This window comes from Bos indicus, chromosome 5 (assembly GCF_029378745.1).
Source record: "Bos indicus isolate NIAB-ARS_2022 breed Sahiwal x Tharparkar chromosome 5, NIAB-ARS_B.indTharparkar_mat_pri_1.0, whole genome shotgun sequence".
NCBI classification, from domain to species: domain Eukaryota; kingdom Metazoa; phylum Chordata; class Mammalia; order Artiodactyla; family Bovidae; genus Bos; species Bos indicus.
In genome coordinates this window covers 50,885,529-50,912,129 of record NC_091764.1, presented here as the reverse complement: position 1 = coordinate 50,912,129, position 26,601 = coordinate 50,885,529, and the positions used below count along the sequence as shown (strand labels likewise).

General features: G+C 46.0%; 1 protein-coding gene and 1 long non-coding RNA gene across 3 annotated transcripts in view; one reads left to right on the top strand and one right to left on the bottom strand.

The window, feature by feature from the left end:
- Positions 1 to 26,601, bottom strand: part of PPM1H (protein phosphatase, Mg2+/Mn2+ dependent 1H) — a 304,263-nt gene that overhangs the window by 116,954 nt on the left and 160,708 nt on the right. The gene's annotated exons all lie outside the window — the stretch shown is intronic.
- The window catches only part of LOC139182958 (uncharacterized), a 47,470-nt gene that overhangs the window by 17,244 nt on the left and 3,625 nt on the right, over positions 1 to 26,601 (top strand). The window contains exon 2 of the long non-coding RNA XR_011566458.1: positions 24,846 to 25,019. This is a non-coding gene — a long non-coding RNA (uncharacterized lncRNA). The remainder of the gene's footprint in view (positions 1 to 24,845; positions 25,020 to 26,601) is intronic.

The following is a 26,601-nucleotide window of genomic DNA, read 5'->3' as shown; positions in this document are numbered from 1 at the left end:
TCTTTTTGAAGAGGCACTTCATTCACAAACCTTCAGAGGTAAAGAGGGTTAGAGCAAGGTAGGGTCTGCCTAGAATAAAACTAAGGTCTCTTCCTTCCCCTTGGTTTTCTCCTTTCTGGAAGTAAAGTGAAAGTGTTAGTTGCTCAGTCATGTCTGATTCTTTGCAAGACCTTTGTCCATGGATTCTCCAGGCAAAAATATTGGAGTGGGTTGTCATTCCCTTCTCCAGGGGATCTTCCCAACCCAGGGATCAAACCCGGGTCTCCCACATTGCAAGTAGACTCTTTACCAACTGAACCAACAAGGAATCCCTTCTTTCTAGCTCTTCTCTTAAATAATCTGCCAGGTATGAGAGCTCAAGGTGCACTCCTGCTATCCTGACTTCAATGAGTTCTGATTGGAAGCTTGGGGACTTTCTTGATCTGGCTTATGTTTTATTTTTGTATTTGCCACTTCTCTGGAATGACTTCCCTCAGAACCAGGATTGGGGTAAAGAGGCAGACAGATCTGGTACCGATTCCAGCTTCAACAAAAGGTGTCTCATGTTCCAGCCTAGCTTCTGAAAGGGCTGCACGGGGATTTAAGGCCAAAATGTGTTACTTATAAAATGTATTCCTCTGCCTTATCCTCCGTCCATATATTTTCTTGTTCAGCTTTCTAGGATTGGTAGGCAGGGTCCAGAATAAGATTTGTGAATAGAGCTTTCAGGTCTTGGCTGTGCAGCTTCTAATTCCTCCCCTGACTCCTTCCAGAACTTGAGCTGAGCTTTAATTCATCTCTGCTGAATGTCCTTGCTTCTCTATAGCTTATTTAGTAGGTCTTATTTCACACAAAGAAATCTCCCTGACACGTACAGGTGAAGAAATGTATTTTGAACCTTATGCCTTTTCCATTTTGCAAACAATCCGACCATGAATTAATACAGTGTTAAGATCCCATTACTTCTGATGGGCAGCTGGCCAAGGACAGAAAGCAACAACCACTGATCAAAGTGTTCACAAACTGAAAACCCAGAATAGATGGTTACTTTTGGACTTGGTGAAGACAACGCAAGTGACCTTCCTTCGTTATATTTGAAAAATTGAAGTGATGGAGGAAGAGACTAATTGGCTGCTAGAGACCACAGGTGTAAAATTGATGGATGACAAAGAAAAAGAAGCACTTATTTCCAATTTATTGGGTTGGCCAAAGAGTTCATTCCGTTTTTTTCCATGAGATGCCTTGAGTAGTGCTTGTCTTTAACTTCATTAGAAACAATTTTGTTAGATTGTATCATGACAGCTGTCATATGAGTGTGCATTTTAAAAAACGTATCAAAATTGGTAACTTTTTGTGTAGTCATTTTAATATTTAAGAGGGAAGAAAAAAGCAACATTTTTGGCAAATTACGCTTTATTGCTACAAGAAACATAAAAATGCAACTGAAATGCAAAAAAGATTTGTGCTGTGCATGTCAAAAGTGGTTTACAGTTTCATGCTGGAGATTTTTGACTGGACAATGCTCCAAGGTTGGGTAGACCAGTTGAAGTTGATAGCAATTAGATCAAGACATTAATTGAGAGCAATCAATGTTACACCATGCAAGAGATAGCCGAATATCAAAATCAAGCATTGAAAATCATTTGCGTCAGTTTAGTTTTGTTAATAGCTTTGATATTTGAGTTCCATGTAAGTTAAGTGAAAAAAACCTTCTCGACCATATTTCTACATATGATTCTCTACTTAAATGTAATAAAAACATTCCATTTGTGAAACAAATTGTGACAGGCAATGAAAAGTGGATACTGAACAATAATGTTGAATGAAGCAATTGTGGGGCAACCAAAATTAACCACCACCAACCACACCAAAGGCGGGTCTTTACCCAAAGAAGGTGACGCTGTGTATATGGTGGGATTGAAAGGGAGTCTTCTATTAAGAGCTCCTCCAGGAAAACCAAATGATTAATTCCAACAAGTACAGCTCCCAGACAAACTAAAAGAAGCACTTGACAAAAAGCACCCAGAATTAGTCAATAGAAAATGCCTAGTATTTCACTGGATACCTCAGGACCATGTGTTTCTTTGATGGCCAGGCAAAAACTGTTACAGCTTGACTGGGAAGTTTTGATTCATCTCCCATATTCACTAGACATTGCACTTTTGGATTTCCATTTATTTCAGTCTCTAAAAAATTTTCATAATGGAAAAATTTCCCTAGAAGGCTGTAAAAGGCACCTGGAACAGTTCTTCACTCAAAAAAATAAAATAGTTTTGGGAGGATGAATTATGAAGTTGCTTGGAAAATGGAAGAAGGTAGAGGGACAAAATGGTGAATATATTGGTCAATAAAATTCTTGGTGAAAATGAAAAAAGCGCCTTTTATTTCTACTTAAAAACCAAAGGAATTTTTTGGCCAACTCAATACCTGTCAGGTTGGAGGAGAAATAACCACGATTTAAAAAATAAATAAATAGCTAAGGTCCAAGATAGATGAAAATATTACAGAAGAGAACTGTGCTGAGATGAATAGGATTGAATCTTCTGGCTTCAAAAGTTTATATCTAAGGGCCCTCAAAGTACTTGAAGCTGAGGCTATCATGTTACTGTCAGCACTCTGGGAAGAATGGCAGTGAAGGAAAGATGTGACCAAAGGTTACAGACAGACAAGTCGGGTTCACTTTTCAACAAAGGAAACACTGGATTCTATAAACTAATAAGGAGGGACCTAATGTCAATATGGAGGCAGATTCTAGAGATGGTCATTAAAGACAAAGCTCTTGAGGGTTAATCAAGGAAAGCAGTGGTCACTGGTGGTCTGCCTGCATCTCCTGAGAGGAGAGCATGTCCTTTCCCAAGCCCGGTCTCTGCATCCCTTTTTTTGTCCAAGTAAAAGAAATGCCACTTGTCTTTTTAAACAGGCAGAGTATCTATTTCTTTTTAAATGCCACTTTTCTTTTTATTTGGGTTTTAGAAACCAACAAAATCATTCATAATATTTTGTTGACAATGAAGTACAGGAACAGTTTAAGTAAAAAGAGAGTAAGCCGAAAGTGGTTGAGGGACTTCTTGGTGGTCCAGTGGTTAAGAATCCACCTGCCAATGCAGGGGATGCAGGTTCAATCCCTGGTTGGGGAGCTGGGACACCACATGCTGTGGGGCATTTGAGCCTGCATGCCACCACGAGAGAGCCTGCACGCTGCAACTAAGACCTGACACAGCCAAATAAAATTTTTTTTTAAGTGGTTGAAATAGCTGCAAAATTAAAGAGGCCATCAAATGGTCATCATGATTCGACTCGGTGGCAGGACTGATAGGAAAGTGAGAGTAAGTGGGCTCAGTGAGGCTGGCCTGATGGGGCGCAATCATCAGCCCCCATGGCATGAGTCAGTTCCATGTGTGAATGGGGAAATCCCATGAGAAGAGGGCCAGGGCCAGAGGCCTGCGGATGAGGGGCTCAGATCAATTCTCCGATGACCATGTGAAGGAAACCAGGGATGTTTACTCTGAAGAAAAAAAAGATGTGTGGAGGGGCATGACAAGAGCCTCTGAATCTGAAGAAACTTGAAGTGTGAGAGTGAGTGGCCATGTCTGTGTGACAGGAATGTGCCTTTCTTTTCTTAACCTTATTTATCTGTAGTTTTTAAAACTGGACACCAGTAATGTCTACTGCTAATGCAACAGGAGAAAGTTTGCTGTTTGTTTTCTGCTTCTGTTTTAACAAATGTTTCGTGAGGTAAACATGTGCATGTAAATATACAAAGCAAATTCCTGTGCAAGAGGATTGTCATAAACAAAAAGGAGGTCCGGGTTGGGAAGTTCTAAGATGCCACCGAGCTAGCAACCCTGGGAATGTGGTTGGGAAAAGGCAAAAAATATTTACTGAGAAATTTAAGAAAAAAAGTAGGAGGGGACGGGGATGAGAGGAGGGAGGGTAACAGGATCTTGGAGAAGCTGACTGACAATGCCAGGAACCACAGCTAGCTGGGGAAGAGAGGATTGCTTACCATGAACCAGTTGGACCTGGTTAGGCTGCCTGAAAATGTGCTTGTGATGTCAGTCAGGATCAGCCAAAGAGTCTCTCCAAGGGCTTGGGGAAGAAAAATCTTCCAGAGTTCCCAGGAAGCACTCAATGCCATAATTGGTCTAGCTGGAAAATGAAGTCAGAGGAAGGTGGGTGACCCACAAAAGCAGCCCCATGGGCGAGGACCAGAAGGAAGACCCGTGGTCCAAGCAAGGGGAGTGATGGGCATTGTCCAGTTCTTTTAAGTATGCCGGCATCTGAGTCATTTCAACTGCCCGTGTGGGGGCCTCAGCCGCGTGGCCAGTTATTCCCACACTCCCTCAGGCTCCGGTGAGGTCTGGTTATGAATCTGAATTCTCTGAGTACAGACCGTACTCAAGGGACAGGAAAGGAACATCACCCACACAATCAGGAGCATGACTTTCCATAGATAAACCACTTCCTGTTTTCGCTGGGGTGAGCAGGGCCGAAAGTAGAAACGCAGCTTCCACGAACGTCTAGTGATTCTGCTGCCATTTGCAACACAAAAATGGATGCGAAATAGTTATACTCTGGGCTAGTGTGTTGGAAAAAATTAAAATCTTCAGGTGAATAAAAAATATCTTAAGCTCTAGTCAAGCTTGTAACTCAGAGTTTACCTTCTTTCTCAAACTGTAAAATAAAAATAAGCCAGTTCACCCTTCATATATCTCACAGGAGTGGAGACAATTAATGAAGAGGTCAATTCACTGGAAGAAAAACACACCTTAGTAATTCCACCAGCAATGTGTCACCAAAGATACACTGCTTTCCAAAGCTCTGCTGGGGACAAGGTTCAAGTTATAAGCTTGTTCTTTTAATAAATAACCCTGTCGGAGAGGCACTTCTTACCGTAACACCACTCCACAAAACACTCAGGACCAATACGACTCATCAAATCTATGGACCTATTTAACTTTACATTTCGAATGTTTAGCATCAGACAGCAAGACACACCCTCCCCAGAATGACAGACTTCCAGGGCACAGAGTCGTCCTGTTCCCACTAGCTTGGGCCAGTTCGCAACCACCCCTCCGAGGAAGAAGGCAGATGGAGGCTTTCCGCGTGCAAACCTTTACAGCCTCAGCCCGGTGCAATTTAGGAGTGAGGTTCAGAAGCAATTAGCGAGAGGATTAATAGAGACATCTGCTATAATTTGAAACATGAGTTTGCTGCTCAAAGGGCTAAACCGTAGTGCTTGAAGCTAAGTGCTTGAAATTGCCCCAGAATCCTAAAGTCATGTATCCTAATCAAGATCACATTCTTTCAATCACGGATGAAAAAGTTAACACTTTCTTGTGTTTGGCTGGGGATCATTCGGAGTGGCTCACTGTAGCTGTGAGATCTCCATTTGGTTTCCACATGCATCATTCTTGGGAGCTACAAAGTCTTTGAAGGGCATCTATTTTTGCCTTGAGGTCTGGTGGAGTCAGAGTCTGCATGAACCTCACAGATGAACACTATCCACGCGTGATGCATCTGTGCCTACAGCGTTCTCACCAAAGGGAGGTCTCTGCGTGTGGGGGGTTTCTGTATTTATATGGCCTAAGTGTTTATTTGTAATTACAAACGTTCCTGCCTGTTGTTGAGGTCTAAGGAATTTAAAGATGATCTATAATGCATGGCCATTGGAGAATAAAAGTGGGAGAATTCATTGGGGGCAATTAACCCAAAAAATGCAGCTTCTTGACCAAATCAATGTTTTTTTCTGTCTCGGCAGTATGACGTAAGCATTTCCAAAGCTTCAAGCTTCTTATCTTTCTCCCCACATTTTTTACTTATACTTTTAAACTGTGGAGAAAAGAAAGAGGCATTTGACCCAAGATAGAGTTGACCCAGTCAGGAACTACCTGGCTGCTGAGTCAATTTCTCTTCTCCATGAATGGTTGTGAGTGGAGAGGCCATGTCCCAGAATGACTTTAAAAAAAAAAAAAAAAAAAAAAAAACCCAACAAATCACGTTTTCTGTGAAAGGTGGTGAAACGGCCGAATGATCCAGAGTCATCCTGTGGGGTAAGCACGGATTCTCAGGCTGCAGATTAGGCTCTAAACACAAGCCAGGCCAACTCTGACAGACCAAGATACTGATACACGTGTGAGATTGAATTAACAGCTGAATGCTGAATCCAAGCAGAGGAAACACTCCTGAGGGGAACCTGACTTCAGATCACCAGCTCCGCTGAGTCTAATTGCTCACTAGGTGACAAAGCAGGTGAATGGACAACAGAAACCTCTATAACCTCTCTTGAGCCCCCAGCTCAGTCTTCCTTGGCTCCTCCCGTCTCCGGGGATAATCAGAGAGAACACGTGTCAAACGCAGGACGTTGAAATCACTGATGTGACTCCAATACTTCCTGCACATCCTTAAACACTCCCCAGAGGTGCATAATGCAGAGATACGATACGTGTTTCTTCATGGACATGTTTTGAGTTTAGAAATCCTATTAGGACAGTCATTTCATTTTTAGGGATGAAGAACCCAAGATCTAGCGAAGTTGGTGGTTTGGGAAGACTGAAATCCACGTCTCAATATCATTCACCTCAGGGTTCTTGCTTGAATACACTGTGCTTCCTCCCACACACGGAGGGATATTACTTTCCACCTAAACTCCTGGTTGTCTGGCTGTTTCTGAACATCTAGGGACCCCACTGACGCATTCAGCTGCCCTCTAACAAAGCGGAATTGGCTCCCCAATGGCTCAAGTGCTAAAGAATCTGCCTGCAGTGCAAGAGACTCAGAAGATGCAGCTTCAATCCCTGGGTCAGTAAGATCCCCTGGAGGATTTTGAAATGGCAATCCACTTCAGTATTTTTGTCTGGAAAAATCCCACGGACAGAGGACCTGGTGGGCTACAGTCCATAGGGCTGCAAAAAGTCAGACATGACTGAGCACACGTGTATTTAACAAAGCTGAGGGTTCTTCTCCATCTGAGAGCCCTGACTCGCTCCAGCTGCCACCTTCCTCATCTGCCCTGGGTTTCTTGTTCCACATCAGGGGAGAACACCCTCTCACTTCTCTCTTAGGAAAGATACAAATACCAAAAAAAAAAAAAAAAACAACTCCAAAATGGTAATACAAAATTACCATTGTATTTTGTATTACCAAAATCTAGTAATACTACAAAAAAAAAAAAAAAAAAAGTCAAACTCTGGCGAATTCCTCCCCAGACAATTACCAGGGACAAAAATAGTGAAATGAGAACAAATGGGAGTGACCCAGAAGGAAAGAGAGTGTGTGCACCTGGAGAGCTCACGGACTCCGGAGCTGGTAAGTTGAGAGGCACCTCCTGGGGACAGCCGAGTCCCCCGGCTGGTGTCCTACATCGCCAAGAGGGGAAACGTGCGCTGGAAATGTAGTGCCCTCAATTTCAGAGAGGAGATCAGAGCTGCTGACACCAAACAGAGCCAAACTGCCAGTACGTAGCAAAACCATCTCAACCACTGGGTCAGAGTTGCACTGAACACTGACCCTCTATACATATGGGTAGGGGGCTCAGTCACCAAAGCAGCTGGACATTTTTAAGCATGAAACATGGGTCCAGGGAAGTCCGGTGGTCATGACTCTGAAATTCCACTGCAGGGGGTGCAGGCTTGATCCCTGCCTGGGGAACTAAGATCCCACATGCTGCACAGTGTGGCCAATAAATAAAAACGGATCCCAATCAAAACCATGTGACCTTGAGTGTAATGGGAACTCCAGTAACACCATACAAACTTCCAGGATCTTTCTTCCTTGCTCTTGTTTTCTTTGGGCAAATGTTCCCCAACTGCCTATCCTATGAGGGGCCTGGGGATCAGACAGGGAACTTGAAGGAATGGTGGCTGCTGCTTGGAGCTTACAGCCCTGGGAGGAGCAATGACCTGAAGGGGAAGGTGAGGGCCTCAGACAGGGAGGCTGGGAGGGGCCCATGAAGCCCGAATGGCTGGCAGGAGAAGCCAAGTGCAGAATGGGTACAGCTGTGAAGGCAGAAGTAAGTGCACGTGCAGAAACCACAGTGGGGCCACCTTGCCTGTGTGGGGGCCGGACAAAGCTCAATGAGGAAGACGAGACAGGCCTGGAGGGCTGGAGAGTGAGGCTGGGCCATCGGAGGACCCAGGGGGCCATCAAAAGAGTTAAAAGAAGATCAATGATAAACTCTGTGGGGCTCAGAGCAGAGGACTGACCTTCTGCAAAGGTCCTTCTTATGTGTGGAAAGTGGACAGTGCAGGGCAGAGCCTAAAGAGGGGAAAACAATGTCCTCCTGCAAAGTTTAGTGAGAAAAGGGCCAGTCCTGCACGAAGATGGGGCAACGGACTGACACAGAAGAGATGTATTCCCAGTGTCATCTGGAGCCAGAACCACAGGATCCACCGGGTCAGATGCAGTGGGAAGCTTTGGGGATGGCGTGTGGGGGCTGTGATCACTGGGACTGGGAGGGCGTGCTGCCCCACAACTAGCTGTCTCCTTTACGCTGCGGCCCCCACCATTTAGTGTCACTCCTGGACTAAGCGCGCCTACTTGCCGAGGCTCCTTTAAAGAATATGATAAAGCCCACAATGGTATCCGTGGTGTCATGGGCTTTGCAAACAGCAATACTGTTTATAAGCAATTTGGGGGAACAGCCTAAGCAGAGTTGAGCCTGGTTCTGGCAGAGCTTTGAGGGGATACAAAGATAAGATTTTATTCCTGCCACAAATGAGCTCTGGCCAATTAGGGGAGAGAAGGAAAGAGGTGCAATCACACTGCAGTGTGGAAAGAGAAGTAGTAACAGCACAGAGGAGATCTTGGGGTCCCCAGCACACACACAGGTGCCATGAACAGGTTGCTGCCTGAGAATGCACAGGGGAGACGGGAAAGACATCAAGGAAGAGGTGATGTGTAAACTGAGCCTTCTAGAACAGGGGTCCCTAACCTCTGGGATCTAATGCCTGATGATCTGATGTGGAGCTGATGAAACAATTACAGGCAGGAGGAGAAGGGGGAGAAAGAGAATGAGATGGTTGGATGGCATCACCGACTCAATGGACTTGAGTTTGAGCAAACTCTGGGAGATGGTGAAGGACAGGGAAGCCTGGTGTGCTGCAGTCCAGGGGGTCACAGAGTCGGACATGAGCGACTGAACAAAAGCAACAACAAAGTGCACGATAAATCTACTTGAATCATCCCAAAACCACCCTCCACGTCCCCAGTCTGTGGAAAAACTGTCTTCCACAAAATTGGTCCCTGGTGCCAAAACGGTTGGGGACTTTTGTTCTAGAAAACATCCCCCGGGAACTGCCCCATGACAGGGTAGGAAGCAGTAGCAGCTGTAAGGACAAGGGGCAGAGAATGGTTTGGTTCAGGGAGGAGGGAGTGTACGCTCTGGTTTTTCCAGGGCTTGGGGTGCAAGGCTGAGGAGTGACAGGAGATGAAGGTGCAGAGAGGCTGACAAAGAAGCCCAAAGAATCTGACCTTGACTGTGAGGATGAAAAAAGTCACAGATGGGATTTCAGCGGGGACGTGGGGTGGCCAGCAGCATCTTCGTGGTCTCAGGGATGGACTGACTGGGCATCGGTGAAGCAGCAATCCCCATAAGCAGCCCTCCTCCCAAGGCTGCCATATGGAGGACTTGTTAGCTATAGACAGGAAGTGGTACAGACGTGGGAGGGGAAAAGAGACCAGAAACAGCTGGCACCATTAGGCTCTCCTAGGGTTCTAGTTTACCTAAAGGGCTGCTTAGTGGCACCATCAGACTAGGAACACAGGAAAAGGGCACCGTGTGGGAAAAGAAAATTTCTTTAGTTTTGGACACTTTTAAGGTTTATAGGACATCTTATTTATTCAGACTTTACCTTGTTCCAGGAAGGATTTACACAGAGATTACACAAAGACACACAAGATAAAATTTTAGAAAATAAATATATGTGGAAAACAAAACTGGGGAAGATCAGAGGAAGCTAGGAATTAAGTTAATACCAAAAACATGTGCTGTGAGGCTCTTAACTGTCCGAAAAGCGGCCACAAATGCTTCCTGACGAGGAGCCAACAAAACCACCACAATTGGTCTACTCATCTCAGGGTTCCAAAAAAAACAAACACCAAAAACCCTCCCCACCCCTTTAACTCAGGCCTTCCCCTAAAGAGCACATCAGAAAAGGCCTCTGTGGTTCTTAGGAAAGGGCACACTGCGTGATGCCATGGACAAGTCACTCAGCACGACGCCTGCAGTCTAGTCCAGCAGCATGGACCCCAGAGCCGCTCCTTGTGGAGCAGCTTCTCCAAGCTTGTGGCATCAGAAAACCGCCCTGAAAACCATTTAGGGTGGCCACATGTGTGAGGGTCAGCCTTAATCTAAGGACAGACTTGGAAATATGTAGAGGGATGTTGTGCTTCTCTGGTGGCTCAGCAGTAAAGAATCTGTCTGCAGTGCAGGACACACACGGGTTCGATCCCTGGGTCGGGAAGATCCCCTGGAGGAGGGCATGGCAACCCACTGCAGTATTCTTGCCTGGAGAATGCCATGGACAGAGGAGCCTGATGGGCTGCAGTCCATGGGGTCACACAGAGTTGGACACGGCTGAGTGACTAAGCAGCAGCAGCAGCAGCAGGTGTTGGAACCGCAGACCCTCTCTAGGCGCTGTTTCTCTCCACAGAATCCTTCAAAGCACAGAGAAGCAGGAAGTTCATGGTCACTCTCCGGGCTGAGCCAGAGGCTGGGAAAAAATGGGTTTGGCTTAGGGAGGTGGGGAGAAAGAAGACTGAAAAGTCTGTGGACAGTTAGAAGGCCGCCCCTGCCACTGCCTCCCTGGAAGGCCCCTGACATTGTGCAGAGAAGGGACGCAGTGAGATGACTAGAGGCAGGTGGCCATGGGGCCCGAGGTTGCAGAGAGAAGTCTGGTTTGGGCTTATATGTTTGGACAACATTCGAATTTTAGTGGGAGATGGAGGTATACGAGAGGACCCAGGGATGGGGTGTGGAGAAGCTAGCAGGAGAGGAAACCCTGGGGGTGGGCTGCTTTTTAGTGGCAGGAGTGAAGAAGAGCCAGCAGTGAAGGAGGGAGAGAGGAAATGAGAAGGTGAAGGCCTGGAAGCCAACAGACCTTCTAGGAGGGAAAGGCTGAGTGTGTATTTATGGCAGGTGCCATCAGTCTCTAATCGGGTGTTTTAGCTAAGGAAATACTAGCTGCTGCAACAGGGAAGCCCTTGTCCAAGTCTCAGTGGCTTAGCACAACGCATGTTTATTTCACCTCGCTGTTGTTCAGTCGCTAAGTCGTGTCCAACTCTTTGGGACCCCATGGACTGAGCATGCCTGGCTTCCCTGTCCTTCACTATCTATTAGTCCACCTATGAAACATCAGGTCCACTCAGCAGCTTGGCGGGGGGGAGGGGGAAGTCACAGGGAATCAGGCAGCCAGGTGTTCTGCCTGCTTCGGCTCACTTCCAAGGTCACCCTCGTTTGTCAGCATGTTGTTGGAAGAACAGGGAAGAGACGATGGTTGTGGTTAATAGTTTCCTAGGAGCGGCATAAATTGCCTCAAACGTGATGACCTAAAATAACCGAAATCTACCTGCTTACAGCTCTGGTGGCTAAAAGTCTGAAATCAAGGTGTCAGCAGGGCCATGATTCCTCTGAAGGCTCTGGGGGCAAGGCTTACCTTGCCTCTTCCTAGCAACCCTTGGTGTTCCTTAGCTTGTCGGTATAACCCCAATCTTGGCCTCCATCTTCACTGTCACCCTCCCCTATCTGTCTTCACATGGTCATCTTCTCTCTCTTTTTTTAAATCCATGTGATACTGTTTTATTTATTTATTTTTTAATTTTTTGGCCACACCACACAACATGTAGGATCTTAGTTCGCTGACCAGGGATTAAACCTGAGCCCCCTGCACTGGAAGTGCAGAGTCTAAACCACCGCACCAACAGGGAAGTCCCCACATGGTCTTCTTACAAGAACATCAGTGCTTGGATTTAGGGAACAACACTAGTCCACTACAACTTCATCTTAACTTCCATCTTCATTACATCTGCCAAGACCCCACTTCCAAATGAGGTCACATTCACAGATATGAGGGGAAGGGTCTGGACATACCTTTTGGAGGGACAAAATCAAGCCATTGTAGTGGAAGTGGTTTTCACATCTTGCCTGAGAAGCAGCACACAGCACCTCTGCTCACACGTCTTTGGCTGAAACTGAGCCACGTTAGCCACACCTGGTTGCACAGAAGGCTGGGGAGGGCAGTCAGTTCCTTGTGCCTGGAGCAGGTGGGAAAGGGTCTGGGGAACAGTTAGCCAGCTCTCCATACAGCAAGGTGAGTAAAGTAAGGAAGGAAATTGTATTCCAGGAAGGCGGTGAGGACAGTCAAGGCTGTTGTGAGCAAAGAGATGGAGCCAGGAGATGCTCATCTCATGGGAGGATCTTGCTTGTGAAGGGAACTGGCTAGAGGGGGACAAAGCAGTGAGCAGAAGCTCACTGTGAGATGAGGGAGTCGTGAGCATATTTGCAGGCAGGGGGGAAGCAGCCAGAAGGAAGGGGACCAGTGAAGACAGGAAGGGTAGAGAGGATGTGCGGAGTCTGCTTCAGGAAGAGATGGGACCAAGAACACTGGTGGAAGAAACCAGTATATCCCTGGAGCTACATACAGTGAGGTGTAAACTCCTATGAGAAACCAAGTGATGAAAGAAAAGCTAGCTGGGGGCTGTCTGGCTTGGTAAGCCTGTTGTCTGATTTCTTTGAAGCCTCACCTGGGACATACTCATTTTGCACAGCTCCTCGTACATGTTCATGTAGCCACATTACACACACTGTGCACAGCTATGCTAGGAAACGCATCAGGGCTATTTCTTTCCCAAGCCCTGCTGGAGATCCCCAGTGCTGTAAGCCTGAGAGTTGTTTTAGAAATGTTAGGTCAACCAGAAGGCCGCCTGCTGGCACTGTAGTAAGAGAGTCATTGAAGCCTCAGTATAATATGTCTATGTATCGCTACAGAAAGCCAAGCGACCCGCAGAAGGGCAGTGTTGAGCTCTTCGTGGCGTGGTGCCTCCCGAAGGCTCTGGCCTCCAGACGCTGCACTATTCGGGGGAAGGAGGTTGTCTGCGGATCCCAAGCTCAGGGAAGGCGTAAATGCAAGTGTGCGGATGTTCCCATGTGGAATATCACTGCAGCCTTTCAAGGGGCAAATCCTGATGGCTGTGACACATTGGGAGGCTGGATGCAGCACCCCGTGAGACAGCACTCAGCCCTCGAGCAGAGGGTGAGAGGGCACTGCTGCCCAGTCACCAGCACAGCCAGTCTTGAGGCCTGAACAAACCCAGCCTGCTTGAGAGACTCCTCTTAAGCTAAATAATTAAATATCTCTTCTAGACACAGCATGAAGGTTGGTTTGTTGGGTCCATTTTGTGTGACATTTATTCAATGCCTTGTACAGGCAGAAGCACCACTTGAAAAGTGTAGTGTTAAAAACCATCACACAGACCTGTGCTTTCAACAGCTCCATGGAAAACCAAAGGGACTGTCAATGGAGGATAATAATAATGCTAACAATAATGATCATTATAGTAATAAAAGCAGACATTTATTGAACATGTACTAGATGCTAGAAACTGTGCTTAGCATTTTATACAATTATCGTTCTACCAACCTTAATGGACATAAGGTCTTTCATTATCCCCATTTCACTGTGAAGGGAGCAAAGGCACAGAGAGGTTGGGAACTTTGCTCAAGGTCACACAGCACTATCGTAAGTGGCAGAGCTAGGACTAGAACCCAGTTGGGCTGTCTCCAGAGTCTTGCTTTTCCCCGCTATGTAGCCTTGTGTGTTAGTCGCTCAGCCATGTCCAACTCTTTGTGACCCCATGGACTGTAGCCTGCTAGGCTCCTCCGTCCACAGAATTCTCCAGGCAAGAATACTGGAGTGGATTGCCATTCCCTTCTCCAACTATGTAGCCTGCTCTACCATAAATGTTATCTGTTTTATTCATTGGGATTTTGTTGTAAGATTTTTTCTAAATGGAGAGTTTGCAAAGTGCATAACAGTCTAGCCATTTTTAGATAACCTATTAATACTGAGAACCAGAGCAGCCCATTTGGAAGAGGGACCATATGTCCTTGAAATACAGGTGGTAATTAAGGCTATGCCCTCTCAGCTCAGATTCACAAAGAATGAGGCAGAGAGGGGAGGAAAAAAAACAATGCATAAACTTTGACACAGAAAGAACAAAAAAGGGGGAAGGGTAAAGGATAGGGAGCCAGTAGAGAGATGAATCAGTGTGAAAATTAACTGCATGAATCTAATTTTTACAGGCAGGCTGGATGGCCCACGGTAGGGAATGAGCTTCCCCTCTGCAACCTCAAAAGCCTCTTTCTTGCCTGGAAAAGAAAAGCTAAGGGTCGGAGCACTGGGCGCCAAGCTTGGCCCAAGGCAGAGGGTCAGGCAGCTCAACTGAGGGCACAGGAGGCCTTCTGTGCCACTGAGCTCCCTGGGAAGCATGGCCTTGACTTCACAGCTGAGTCTTGCAAGAAAAAAAAAGTGTTTGTCAAATGCCTAAGAGCCTGGAGGCTTTTTTAAAGGGCTTTGCTGAAAAAGGACTTTTCTGTGTTACTTAGAGACAACCACTGCTTGCCAAGAACACTAGGGTGAAAAAAAAATCACAAAACTTGAGAGCTGGAAAAAATATTACAGGCTTCTGAGTGTGCCCCTAAACTACCTAAAGTATAATTGTAAACTTGAAAGACACCTCCCCACCCCCAGCCTTACAGAATGTGCTGGCTTGAATTGTTCCAGATCCAACCTGGTAAGAATGGAGTTCTAAGGTCCACAGCTAATACCTGGCAGCAGTATTGGCTAAGACGAGTTTTACTCCACACTGGAATCCTAAAACAGCTCAGGAATGCTATCCAAAAAGTCTATAATGCACACTTTTAAGTCAAAAGTTAATTGAGCCCTTTAATACTCATCATCTATACTGCAATGCAAAATGTATTTTACCTTGTATCATTTTTAAATGACAAACTAACCCAGGTGGCTCAGACAGTAAAGTATCTGCCTGAAATGCGGAAGACCTGGGTTGGGAAGATCCCCTGGAGAAAGAAATGGCAACCCACTCCAGTATTCTTGCCTGGAGAATCCCATGGACAGAGGAGACTGGTGGGCTATAGTCCATGGGATCACAAAGAGCTGGACACGACTGGGTGACTAACACTTTCACCTCAAGATATACTAAAGTGGCAAACTATTTGCAGTATTGGTAGTTAACAGCAGTAAGACTGTATTGAAAACCAATATTAATAACATTTATTAAATGCTTTCCATACGGAAGACAGGTGCTTGTCTAAACACTTCAGTCAGCATATGATGTCTAATGCTTTTACTGTCACACACTGTTTTACTTTATTGATTACCAGATTCCCTCCATCCCCAACCAAAATGCAAACTCCATGAGGACAGGTTTTGTTTCTATCATTAACTAAGTATCTAGTTCCTGCAACAATGCCTGGAAAATAGCGGACATGCAGACAGTTTTTGAATCACATTAATTCATTTAATCCTCATAGGACTCTGTGAGATACAGATTGTTATAATTGGTATTTCGCAGATGAGGTAGCTCACATACAGTAGGGTTCAGTAACTTGCTCAAGGTCACACAGTAAGTGATGAAGCTTGAATTCAAACCCAGGCTGCCTGGCTCCACACCCTGCCCTTTTAACCAATATCTAGCATTTCTGACTCTTCTATTTTAATACAGGCAATAACTAACATGAATTGAGTGCTTACTGTGTACCAGGCACATAAAGATCAATGCCTTATGTGGACTCTCTCATTTAATATGAGACTTCTCTGGTGGCTCATGGTAAAGAACCTGCCTGCAGTGCAGGAGCCATGGGAGACATGGGTTCGATCCCTGGGTCAGGAAGATCCCCTGGACAAGGGCATGGCAACTCACTCCAGTATGCGTGCCTGGAGAATCCCAAGGACAGAGGAGCCTGGCAGGCTACAGTCCATGGGGTCGCAAGAGTCAGACACTACTGAAGCGATTTAGCACGCATGCACTCACTTAATATAATGGTTCCATGAAAAAGGCATTATTATTTTACTCACATAGATGAGCAAATTTCATCTTAGAGGGATCCTATGCTTTGCCCAAAGTCAGGCTGTAAGTTGTGGAGCTGTACACCCGACTTGGGCCCACATGAGTTGCAAGTGTGTGCACTCAATCACCAGGCCATTCTGTGTCCTGAATTGTCTTCTGCCCACAGACTTGCACATGCCCTTGATGTATGGGTCTGCTTAGTCCCTCTCTCAAAACCTTATTTTCGCTTTATACATAATGCTTCATTTCACATTATCACTGTTTCCATAATCCACACAAATCCACGTTTATTCACACAAACGATGACAGAGCCAAACAGCAGTGGCACTGTCTGAGGCCTGAAGCCGGCCTGATCCAGAGCCCGAATCCAAACCACACGGAGCTGTGACTCAAAAAGAAAACCTCCTGCTCTCTCAAGAGGAAGGGGCGCTGGCTGTTCCATGAGGCCTGTGATGCAGTGAGCCTTCCAGGAGGGATTCTGGGAAAGTGCTTCTTTTGTGTGTGTGTTGGGGTGGGGGGTGCCCAGAGGAATGAGTCAAAGGGATCCTGGATGGATGGAGAGCAAGGAGGGTAGAAACATGAAACCTGTCTCAGTCAGCCCGACCAGCTCCACCAGCAGAGAGAGAGGCGGGCGGCCCGGCCCGCTCCACCGGCAGAGAGGCGGGCGGCCCGGCCAGCTCCGCCAGCACCAGCTCCACCAGCGGAAAGGTGGGCGGCCCGGCCAGCTCCACTGGCAGAGGCGGGCGGTGGGAGGATGGGGGGTGCAGAACTCCCAGTGCTGGTGGTGGCCGCAGTACTAGCTGGTGGTAACGGTAGTGTCCATGGTGGCAGTACTACTACCGTAGCGGTAGTACAACTAGAGGTAGTGGCATTTAGTACTAGTAGAAAAGGCAGGCGCGGTACTGGTAGTAGCAGAGATAATGTCGATGATGACAGCACGACTACTAGCAGCTGCAGCAGTACTAGTGACGGCAGAGGCGTTCCGGCACTAACAGTAGAGAAGGCGCAGCGTTAGTGGTAGCGGTGGCGGTACCGTCGGCCGCAGTACTACCAGCCGCAGTGGTGCAGTACTAGTGGAGGGCTTCCCAGGTGGCTCAGTGGCGAAGAACCTGCCTGCCGATGCAGGAGATGCAGGAGACACGGGTTCAGTCCCTGGGTTAGGAAGATCCCCCACTTCAGTATTCTTGCATGGAAAGTCTCATGGACAGAGGAGCCTGGTGGGCTACAATCCGTGGGGTCACAGAGCTGGACACGGGACTGAGTGTGCACACACAGCAATCCTGGCGGGAGGACTGATGGTGGTCATCTTCACAGTGGTGGTGGTGGCAACCACACGAGCAACAATGGTAATGACAGTAGCAGTGCTGATAGCAGGAGTGGGTGGCCCTCGGGGTGGGCAGTTTGAAACAAAGCTCTACAGGACAGTCTGCCCTGGTTTGGAGGGCAGAGCACAGCACTAAAGGTGGTGCCCACCACACAGGCCCACAGGCTGCCTGCCGTCGCCTGGGAGCTGCTAGTTCAGAATAAGAAGCAAATTAAGCTTTGAAAACTGCTCAGGGTTACTCTCTGGGTGGCAGATATGGCGCCACACTCAGGAGTCAGGACTGCTGAAGCCCTGAAGGACGTGGAGGTCAGCACTGGATAGTCTCGAAGCTGACAGGAGCCTGGGATCTGGGGGAACCCCTGCAGGATGATTCTCAGGGTCCCATCAGGGCTGGTAGAGGCGGCAACTGGAAAGCTTTGAGGTGTCTTGTCTGCCTTCTGCCATCTCAGCTAACAAGGTGGAGGAGGATGGATCAGGGCCTCAGGAGTGCAGGGGCTGACTGGCTGGATGCTAGTTTAATGGTCACAAATATCAGAGCTGAAAGACATCTCTGAGATCAGTTAACAAGATCTTTTTAAATGCTTGTTTTCAAAGCAGGGAACTGAGGCTCAGTCGTGTGAATTTTGGACAATTTCACAGTTTGGGACAGGCCACAGCTTTTATTCCTGCCTTTGGCTCCAGCCCAGTGCCCATTCTCCAGCCTCACTGAGGCAGCTCAGGGCAACGTGAGACATTTAAGTTCTTTTATCTCAATAATGCCTGAAATTTCAACCAACAAGAAAACAAAGTATTCTTCACAACTCCCTAAAATAAATAGCAGCTCAGCAAACCACTCATGGATAGGAATAGTAAGGCAGGGATATTATTTGATTTTACAAAGGGCTCATGTTACTGAGTGGAGAAGGCAATGGCACCCCACTCCAGTACTCTTGCCTAGAAAATCACACGGACGGAGGAGCCTGGTGGGCTGCAGTCCATGGGGTCGCTAAGAGTCGGACATGACTGAGTGACTTCACTTTCACTTTTCACTTTCATGCACTGGAGAAGGAAATGGCAACCCACTCCAGTGTTCTTGCCTGGAGAATCCCAGGGACGGGGGAGCCTGGTGGGCTGCCGTCTATGGGGTCGCACAGAGTCGGACATGACTGAAGTGACTTAGCAGCAGCAGCAGCATGTTACTGAGTAGACACCAAAAATAAGACCCCACAAAACCTGAGTTCTAATTCTATCCCTCCACTGGCTACCCATGGGAACTTGAACAAGGCAGTGTCTCTGTACCTCATTTTGCTTATCAGCAAAAAAAAAAAAAAAAAAAAGGGATTTAGGGTAGACCAGTGATTCCCAGCATGAGAGCTGGACCATAAAGAAGGCTGAGCACCAAAGAACTGATGCTTTCAAACTGTGGTGCTGAAGACTCTTGAGAGTCCCTTGGACTGCAAGGAGATCAAATCAGTCAATCCATAGGGTATCAATCCTGAATATTCCCTGGAAGGACTGATGCTGAAGCTGAAGCTCCAATACTTTGGCCACCTGATGTGAAGAGCCAACTCATTAGAAAAGACCCTGATACTGGGAAAGAGTGAAGGCAAAAGAAGAAGAGGGCAGCGAGGACGAGACGGTTGAATGGCATCACCAACTCAACGGACATGAACTTGAGAAAACTCCGGGAGATGGTGAGGGACAGGGAGGCCTGGCGTGCTGCAGTCCATGGAGTCACAAAGAGTTGGACACAGCTGAGCAACTGAACAACAGTGGTTCCCAGAGTGGTTACATCAGAATCAACTGGAGTGCTTTTAAAATAAAGACTCCTGGCCCCACCTTCAATGATTCTGAATCAGTAAACCTGAAAATAGAGAACTGACTATTTTTATTTATTAATAAAAAGAAAAAAGAAAATTTCCCAGGAGGGTACATGGATGTCTACACTGGATTGACAGAGAGACAAGTAGATGTACAGATATGTGATTAAAATGCTATTATGGCAACTGCAGAATTTAAGTAGTAGGTATATAGGAGTGCATGGCGAGTCTCTCAATTTTTCTGTTTTTAAATTTTCATAGTCATAGTAAAATGTTGAAAGAAAAGCAAATAAAAAGGGGGAAAATTTTCCCCAGGTGATTCTGATGTGCAAGCAAGTTTAACCTCTCTGGTCCAGTCATTAACCTGCAGACCAGGTTTGAGTGGCTTTCGTGTCCCACAGAGCAGCCCCAGACACCACCTTGGGAAAGGGGAGCTGGTGTGAGCCCTTAATCTGGTTCCAAACGTCAGCTGGAACGGCCCCCTCCTTTAGCTGTTTTTATATATTGGAAACATGCAGAAGATTCTACTAAAAACAAACACACAATGGTTCCATTGCTTTTTTTATAAAAGGAGTGTAAACTACTTTAGAAGGGCATTTGGTTCAGACGGTGAAGAATCCTCCTACAATGCAGGAGACGTAGGTTCAATCCCTAGGTCAGGAAGATCCCCTGGAGAAGAAAATGGCAACCCAGTCCAGTATTCTTGCTTGGGAAATGCCACGGACACAGGAGCCTGATGAACTACAGTCCATGGGGTCGCAAGAGTTGGACATGACTTAGTGACTAAAACCCCAAACCACTCTAGAAGTCGGTCTGTAAGGCCTGGCATAGATACAACGTTTATGAACGTACAGAATTACTTAGGGTTTTGTGCACAAAACAGAATGAAGGTTCTAAAACTAGAGCCGGGGGACTTCCCTGGTGATCTAGTGGCTAAGACTCCATGTTCCCAACGCAGGGGACCCAGGTTCAATCCCTGGTCAGGTGGATGCCACAGATGGCAATAAAGAGTTCACAAGCTGCAACCTAAGATCCTGCATGCTGCAAAGAAGATTAAAGATTCCTGAGTGCTGCAACCAAGACCTAGCACAGCTGAATACATACATACATACATGAAATATTCAAACAAAACCGCAGCTGGGAGATGGCTCAATTATCTGCAGAGTCAAACAAGAGGGAGGAGCTTGTGCAAAGACCTCCTCATGGCTGTGACCAGCTGCTACCGTGTGTGCCCGGGCCCTGCCCACACCTCCCTGCCTCATCCCTACCCACCTCTTTGGACCATTTCTCTCTAGTCCTCAACTATTAAAGGCACGTTCCTGGCTCAAGGCCTTTGCCATTATGTCTGCCAGCATGCACTCCCCGGGTATCCATGTGGTTCATGCCTCCTGCAGACTTTTACCCCAAAGCCCTCTCCTCAGTAATGCTTTCACTGGTTCCCCATCTGAAACTGAAACCCAAGCTGTCCTTGATGAGTCCTTCCCTCATTCTATTTTTCTCTCTAGCAGTCCTCACACTCTAGTGTAGTCAACATTTCACTTATCTGCCTTGCTTATTATCTATGTTGCCAAATACTCTGTAAGCTCCATGAGGGCAGCGGGTTTTGTTTATGCCCACGACAATGCAGACATCACCATGAGGCTGGGACTCAACACAGATGTGCAGAATGAAGGAAGGGCCACCTGCCATACTCAGCCCATGTACCTTACACACAGTACCTCTGATTTGCATGGGGTCCTGAGGAGTGGGAACCAGTCCCTTATACAACAAGAAGGCTGAGATGTCATCTCTAGGGGTGAGGTCCGGCTCTTATAAACCCCAGTATCCCAGGCTCATCTCATTTCACTGTTCAGGGCCACCATGAGACGGGCTCATTTCCAGGGGCTGACACCTCCCTTCTTTTCTTCTTGTCACTAACAGCTAAACCACCTTTGCTCCTGAGGAGTCTGTCAACTTGCCAGTAAATGAGGACAAAGTTGAAGGTTAAGTGACCACCTTGTTCAGTGGACTCCCCAGAGCCAACTAACCACCAGATAACCATATACTGCACCCCAAGAGAGACTGCTCAGTGAATATCAATACCCTGTCTCGACACATGAAAGACATTCATGTACCATTTCCTATTAATGACATTTCAATGAGGCTCACAATTCACAAAAATGAGCGTGGGCCCACCAAAAAAACAGCCATTCTACAAATGACTCCACTGCCAACCAACTTTTCAAGCTCTGTTCACAAACACAACAGTTACCTCTTGGAATAATAAAGCAAGTGGTCCACCTACAGAACTCCGTAGTCGTGGATTCTGAGCTGGGAAGCATCCTTGTTGATGCAGCGTACCCTCACGTCACTGTCATTCTCTAAGTCAAAGAACATAATCCCACGTGTGCCCTTTCAACCCAGGGCAGCCTCCATTCATGAAAGCTGAGGGCTGATCCTAACACCCGCACTGTGAATGGAAACGACTCCCTGCCCTCCCACACCACACAACTGTTGTTAAGTGCTCTGAAGATGGGAACTTTTTCATTCACTATGTTTCCCCAACACATGCCTGGCACATGCAGGCATCCAAATACTTGTTGAATCCTGCTCCTTCCATGACATTTTATTTAATTTATACCTTATCATTACTTTGGGGCTCTGACTGTATAATACATACACAAGGAGTTGTACAAGCTTAACATAAATAAACTTAAGATAGATTGAGACATATTTATAAATGATCCATCTGTAGTTATTATTTCGACTCCATTAAGGATGACATGAAGGAGAGGAAATATGCTCAAACAAAACACACACTGAACTGCAGTTTGAGAGTGGAAAGAAGCTAAACTAGCAAACTGAACTGGCATGTCACTTAAAAACCTTGACAACGTAACTGTGACAATTTAAAAAATAATTGCAAAGGAACAGAAGGTGTTGAGACGTCAGCACAGTGATATCCTACCTGGTTAATATATCTTTCTTCTCTAGCATAAAATGAGTATTGCTTTCTGTGATGAACTTTCTAAAGACAAATATTTGGTATGCTGTTTACTTGTAGGCTTTTTTGTTATTCATATGTGTTCTTCTCTAAGATCAAAGTGGATCACAGTAAGACAGCTTTTTCTTCACTGACAATTTAGGCTGAACTTACTGAATCTCTTCTAAAATTGTCAGTGACAAAAATTAAAGGAGCAAAAGAGATAACTGATTTGTGGACTTTAAAGATAATAATATCCAAGTTGCAGCTCCAAAGGATCTACAGGAAAAAAAATGTAACAACCATGCATAAAGACAACATCACTTATTGAACCTAACATCAATTCCCTTCTCAACATCCAATGATGGCTGAAACTGCCAAATGTTGATCAAAATAAATTCTCTTGGGCCTGAAGACATAATTTATAGATGACTGTATCCTCCAGCAGTCTTGCTTCTCAGAATGGCCATGGACTTGAATTCTAGCCAATGGAGAGCACGCAGATGAGACGTGTCCTCCTTGGAGGGCTGGGCCATAATAAGGTTCCGTGAGTGGTCCCTTGCTGGAGAGATGACCTAGGGGATCTTGGAAACCAAGTGTGGAAATGACAGTCTCCTTAATCCCAGGTCCCTGAATTTCTGAAAGAGACCAAGCCACTGCTTCTCCAGGGGCCTGACTGTTTCTGCAGTCAGCCTACCTGATAGACCATGGCACAGCAGGAAATACTTGTACCTTTCCTTACACAAAGTGTGAGATTAAACTCTTATGAAAGGAAGGAAAAATGAAAATAGTTACAGTGTTTTAAACCTGGTGCTTAATGGAGACAGTGAAAAATCAAATCACTTGGTCCAACATTCTCGCTAGGTAGTTATACCACAATGCTCAAATAAGTTCCTTAAGAGAGAACCTCCTGTTTTCTGTGGCAGCTCATTGTATCTCTGGACAGTTCTCACTCACTGAGCTTATACTGAGCATGATGACAATAGCAGTTCACAGGACTTCACTGGCGGTCCAGTGATTAAGAATCTGCCTTGCAGTGCAGGGGATGTGGGTTTGATCTCTGGTCAGGGAACTAAAATCCCACACGCAATGGGGCAATTAAGCCCATATGCCACAAGTAGAGAGAAGCCCACACATGCAAAACTAAGACCCAACACAGCCAAATAAATAAACAACAAGAAATTTTTTTTAAAAAAAAATAGCAGTTCACCATTAATGAGCAGTTCCCATGGCCCTCATCCTGTGCTAAAAGCTTCCTACTCATTTGCTCATTTCCTCACCTGGGAAGTGGATACTCTCATCATCTTCTGGCTCAGACTGCAATGAAGGAGACCCAGGTTCGAACTCTGGGTCAGGAAGATCCCCTGGAGAAGGAAAGGCTACCCATTCCAGTATTCTTGCCTGGAGAATCCCATAGACAGAGGAGCCTGGTGGGCTATATTATAGTCCATGGGGTCGCAAAGAGTCAGACATAACTGACTAATGCTTTTACTTTTTTTTTTTTTTTAACACTTTCCAAGACTTCCTTGGTGGCTCAGACGGTAAAGCGTCTGCCTACAATGTGGGAAACCTGGCTTTGATTCCTGGGTCAGGAAGATCCTCTGGAGAAGGAAGTGGCAACCCACTCTAGTACTCTTGCCTGGAAAATCCCATGGACAGCAGAGCGTGGTAGGCTACAGCCCATGGGACTGCAAAGAGTCGGACACGACTGAGCAACATCACTTTCACTTTTCAAGCTGAGGCACGGAAAATATGAGCTTGGACCAAGGTCAGATATAACTAGAAGTAGCAGAGCCAAGGCAATGGCACCCCACTCCAGTACTCTTGCCTGGAAAATCCCATGGACAGAGGAGCCTGGTGGGCTGCAGTCCATGGGGTCACTAAGAGTTGGACATGACTGAGAGACTTCACTTTCACTTTTCACTTTCATGCATTAGAGAAGGAAATGGCAACCCACTCCAGTGTTCTTGCCTGGAGAATCCCAGGGACAGGAGAGCCTGGTGGGCTGCCGTCAATGGGGTCGCACAGAGTCGGACACGACTGAAGCAACTTAGCAGCAGCAGAGCCAAGGTTCAACCTAGGCAGCCTGAGTCTCCACTCTTAACCACCAGCCTGTCCTCCTGGGGTGGTCACCTCTGTCCCAGACTCATGAAGAGCGAGCCTCACTACTCTCCCATATTTGACAAATATCTAAAGATCTCTTTCATAGCAACACAAGTCATATTTTCATGTAGCTAAAAAAACTCTAGTGCATTTGAGTTTTTCCTTTTGTTTTAATTTTACTGAACTACAGTTGATTTACAACACTGTGTTAATTTGTTTGTTTTTCTCAGCCTTCAAACATGGTTCCAAACGCCTTCACCACTTGGATTTCTCTTTGGAGGGCTCCTGTTCATTCATACCCCGGTTGAACTGTGTCACATACAGAGGAACTTCACGTGCAAAAGGAGACAAATAATAGTAGTTTCCCAAAAGAGCTGATGTGAGGATGAGCTGAGTTATTCACATAGAGCCCTAAAACTAGAAAGAGTGCATAGGGCAAAGTAAGACAACCCCAAACGTTAGCTATTGTTTGCCTTACATTTTGAATGCTGTGGCCTAGGATTACATTAGGTTCTGGTGTCTGTATCACACTACTGACCAGTCTGAATTTACTGTCCACTTAAACACTTTTTTTTTTTTTTTTTTTTTGCAGTGCCAGTAGCATATGGATCTCAGTTCTCTGACCAGGGAACAAACCCACACACTCTGCATTGGAAGCACACAGTATTAACCACTGGACCACCATTTTTTCTTTTTTTTCTTGGCAGATAATTACTTTACAATATTGTATTGGTCTCTGCCATACATCGACATGAATCAGCCACAGGTATAAGTGTATCTTTTTTTTTTTTTTAACCATGATAAACTAAAACCATTGATAAGCTTCCTTCCTGATTCTGCTAGTTCCCTCCCCCCAATACATGTCACACTTTACCTGGACTGTGCTAAGCTTAAGCTTCACCTGGTTAGGTTTAGCCCACCTTCCCAGGCGCTAAAGGTCTTTTTGAATCTTGCCAGTTCAACCTAGACAGTGTATTAAAAAGCAGAGACATCATTTTGCTGACAAAGGTCTGTACAGTCAAAGCGATGGTTTTCCGTAGTCACGTACATATATGAGAACTGGACCATAAAGTAGGATGAGCGCCAAAGAATTAATGCTTTCAAACTGTGGTGCTGGAGAAAACTCTTGAGAGTCCCTTGGACAGCAAGGAGATCAAACCCAGTCAGTGGTGAAGGAAATCTACCCTGAATATTCATTGAAAGGATTGATGCTAAAGCTGAAGCTACAATACTTTGGCCACCTGACGCAAAAAGCTGACTCACTGGAAAAGACCTTGATGCTGGGAAAGACAGAAGAAAAAAGGAGAAGGGGGCAGCAGAGGATGAGATGGTTAATAGCATCACTGACTCAGTGGACATGAATTTGCTTAAACTCTGGGAGACAGACTGGAGCCTGGTGTGCTGCAGTCCAAGGGGTTGCAAAGAGTTGGAAAATGACTGAACAACAAGTTTATCTTACTTGGTTGTACAGCATCAGCAAAGCAGATGATTAGGTGTTGAAAATTCTGAAAGAGATGGGAATACCAGACCACCTGATCTGCCTCTTGAGAAACCTGTATGCAGGTCGGGAAGCAACAGTTAGAACTGGGCGTGGAACAACAGACTGGTTCCAAATAGGAAAAGGAGTACGACAAGGCTGTATATTGTCACCTTGCTTATTTAACTTATATGCAGAGTACATCATGAGAAACACTGGGCTGGAAGAAGCACAAGCTGGAATCAAAATTTCCAGGAGAAATATCAATCACCTCAGATATGTAGATGACACCACCCTTACGGCAGAAAGTGAAGAACTAAAGGGCCTCTTGATGAAAGAGGAGAGTGAAAAAGTTGGCTTAAAGCTCAACATTCAAAAAACAAAGATCATGGCATCTGGTCCCCTCACTTCATGGCAAATAGATGGGGAAACAGTTGAAACAGTGTCAGACTTTATTTTTTTAGGCTCCCAAATCACTGCAGATGGTGACTGCAGCCATGAAATTAAAAGACGCTTACTCCTTGGAAGGAAAGTTATCACCAACCTAGATAGCATATTCAAAAGCAGAGACATTACTTTGCCAACAAAGGTCCATCTAGTCAAGGCTATGGTTTTTCCTGTGGTCATGTATGGATGTGAGAGTTGGACTGTGAAGAAAGCTGAGTGCCAAAGAATTGATGCTTTTGAACTGTGGTGTTGGAGAAGACTCTTGAGAGTCCCTCGGACTGCAAGGAGATCCAACCAGTCCATCCTAAAGGAGACCAGTCCTGGGTGTTCATTGGAAGGAATGATGCTAAAGCTGAATATCCAACACTTTGGCCACCTCATGTGAAGAGCTGAGTCATTGGAAAAGACCCTGATGCTGGGAGGG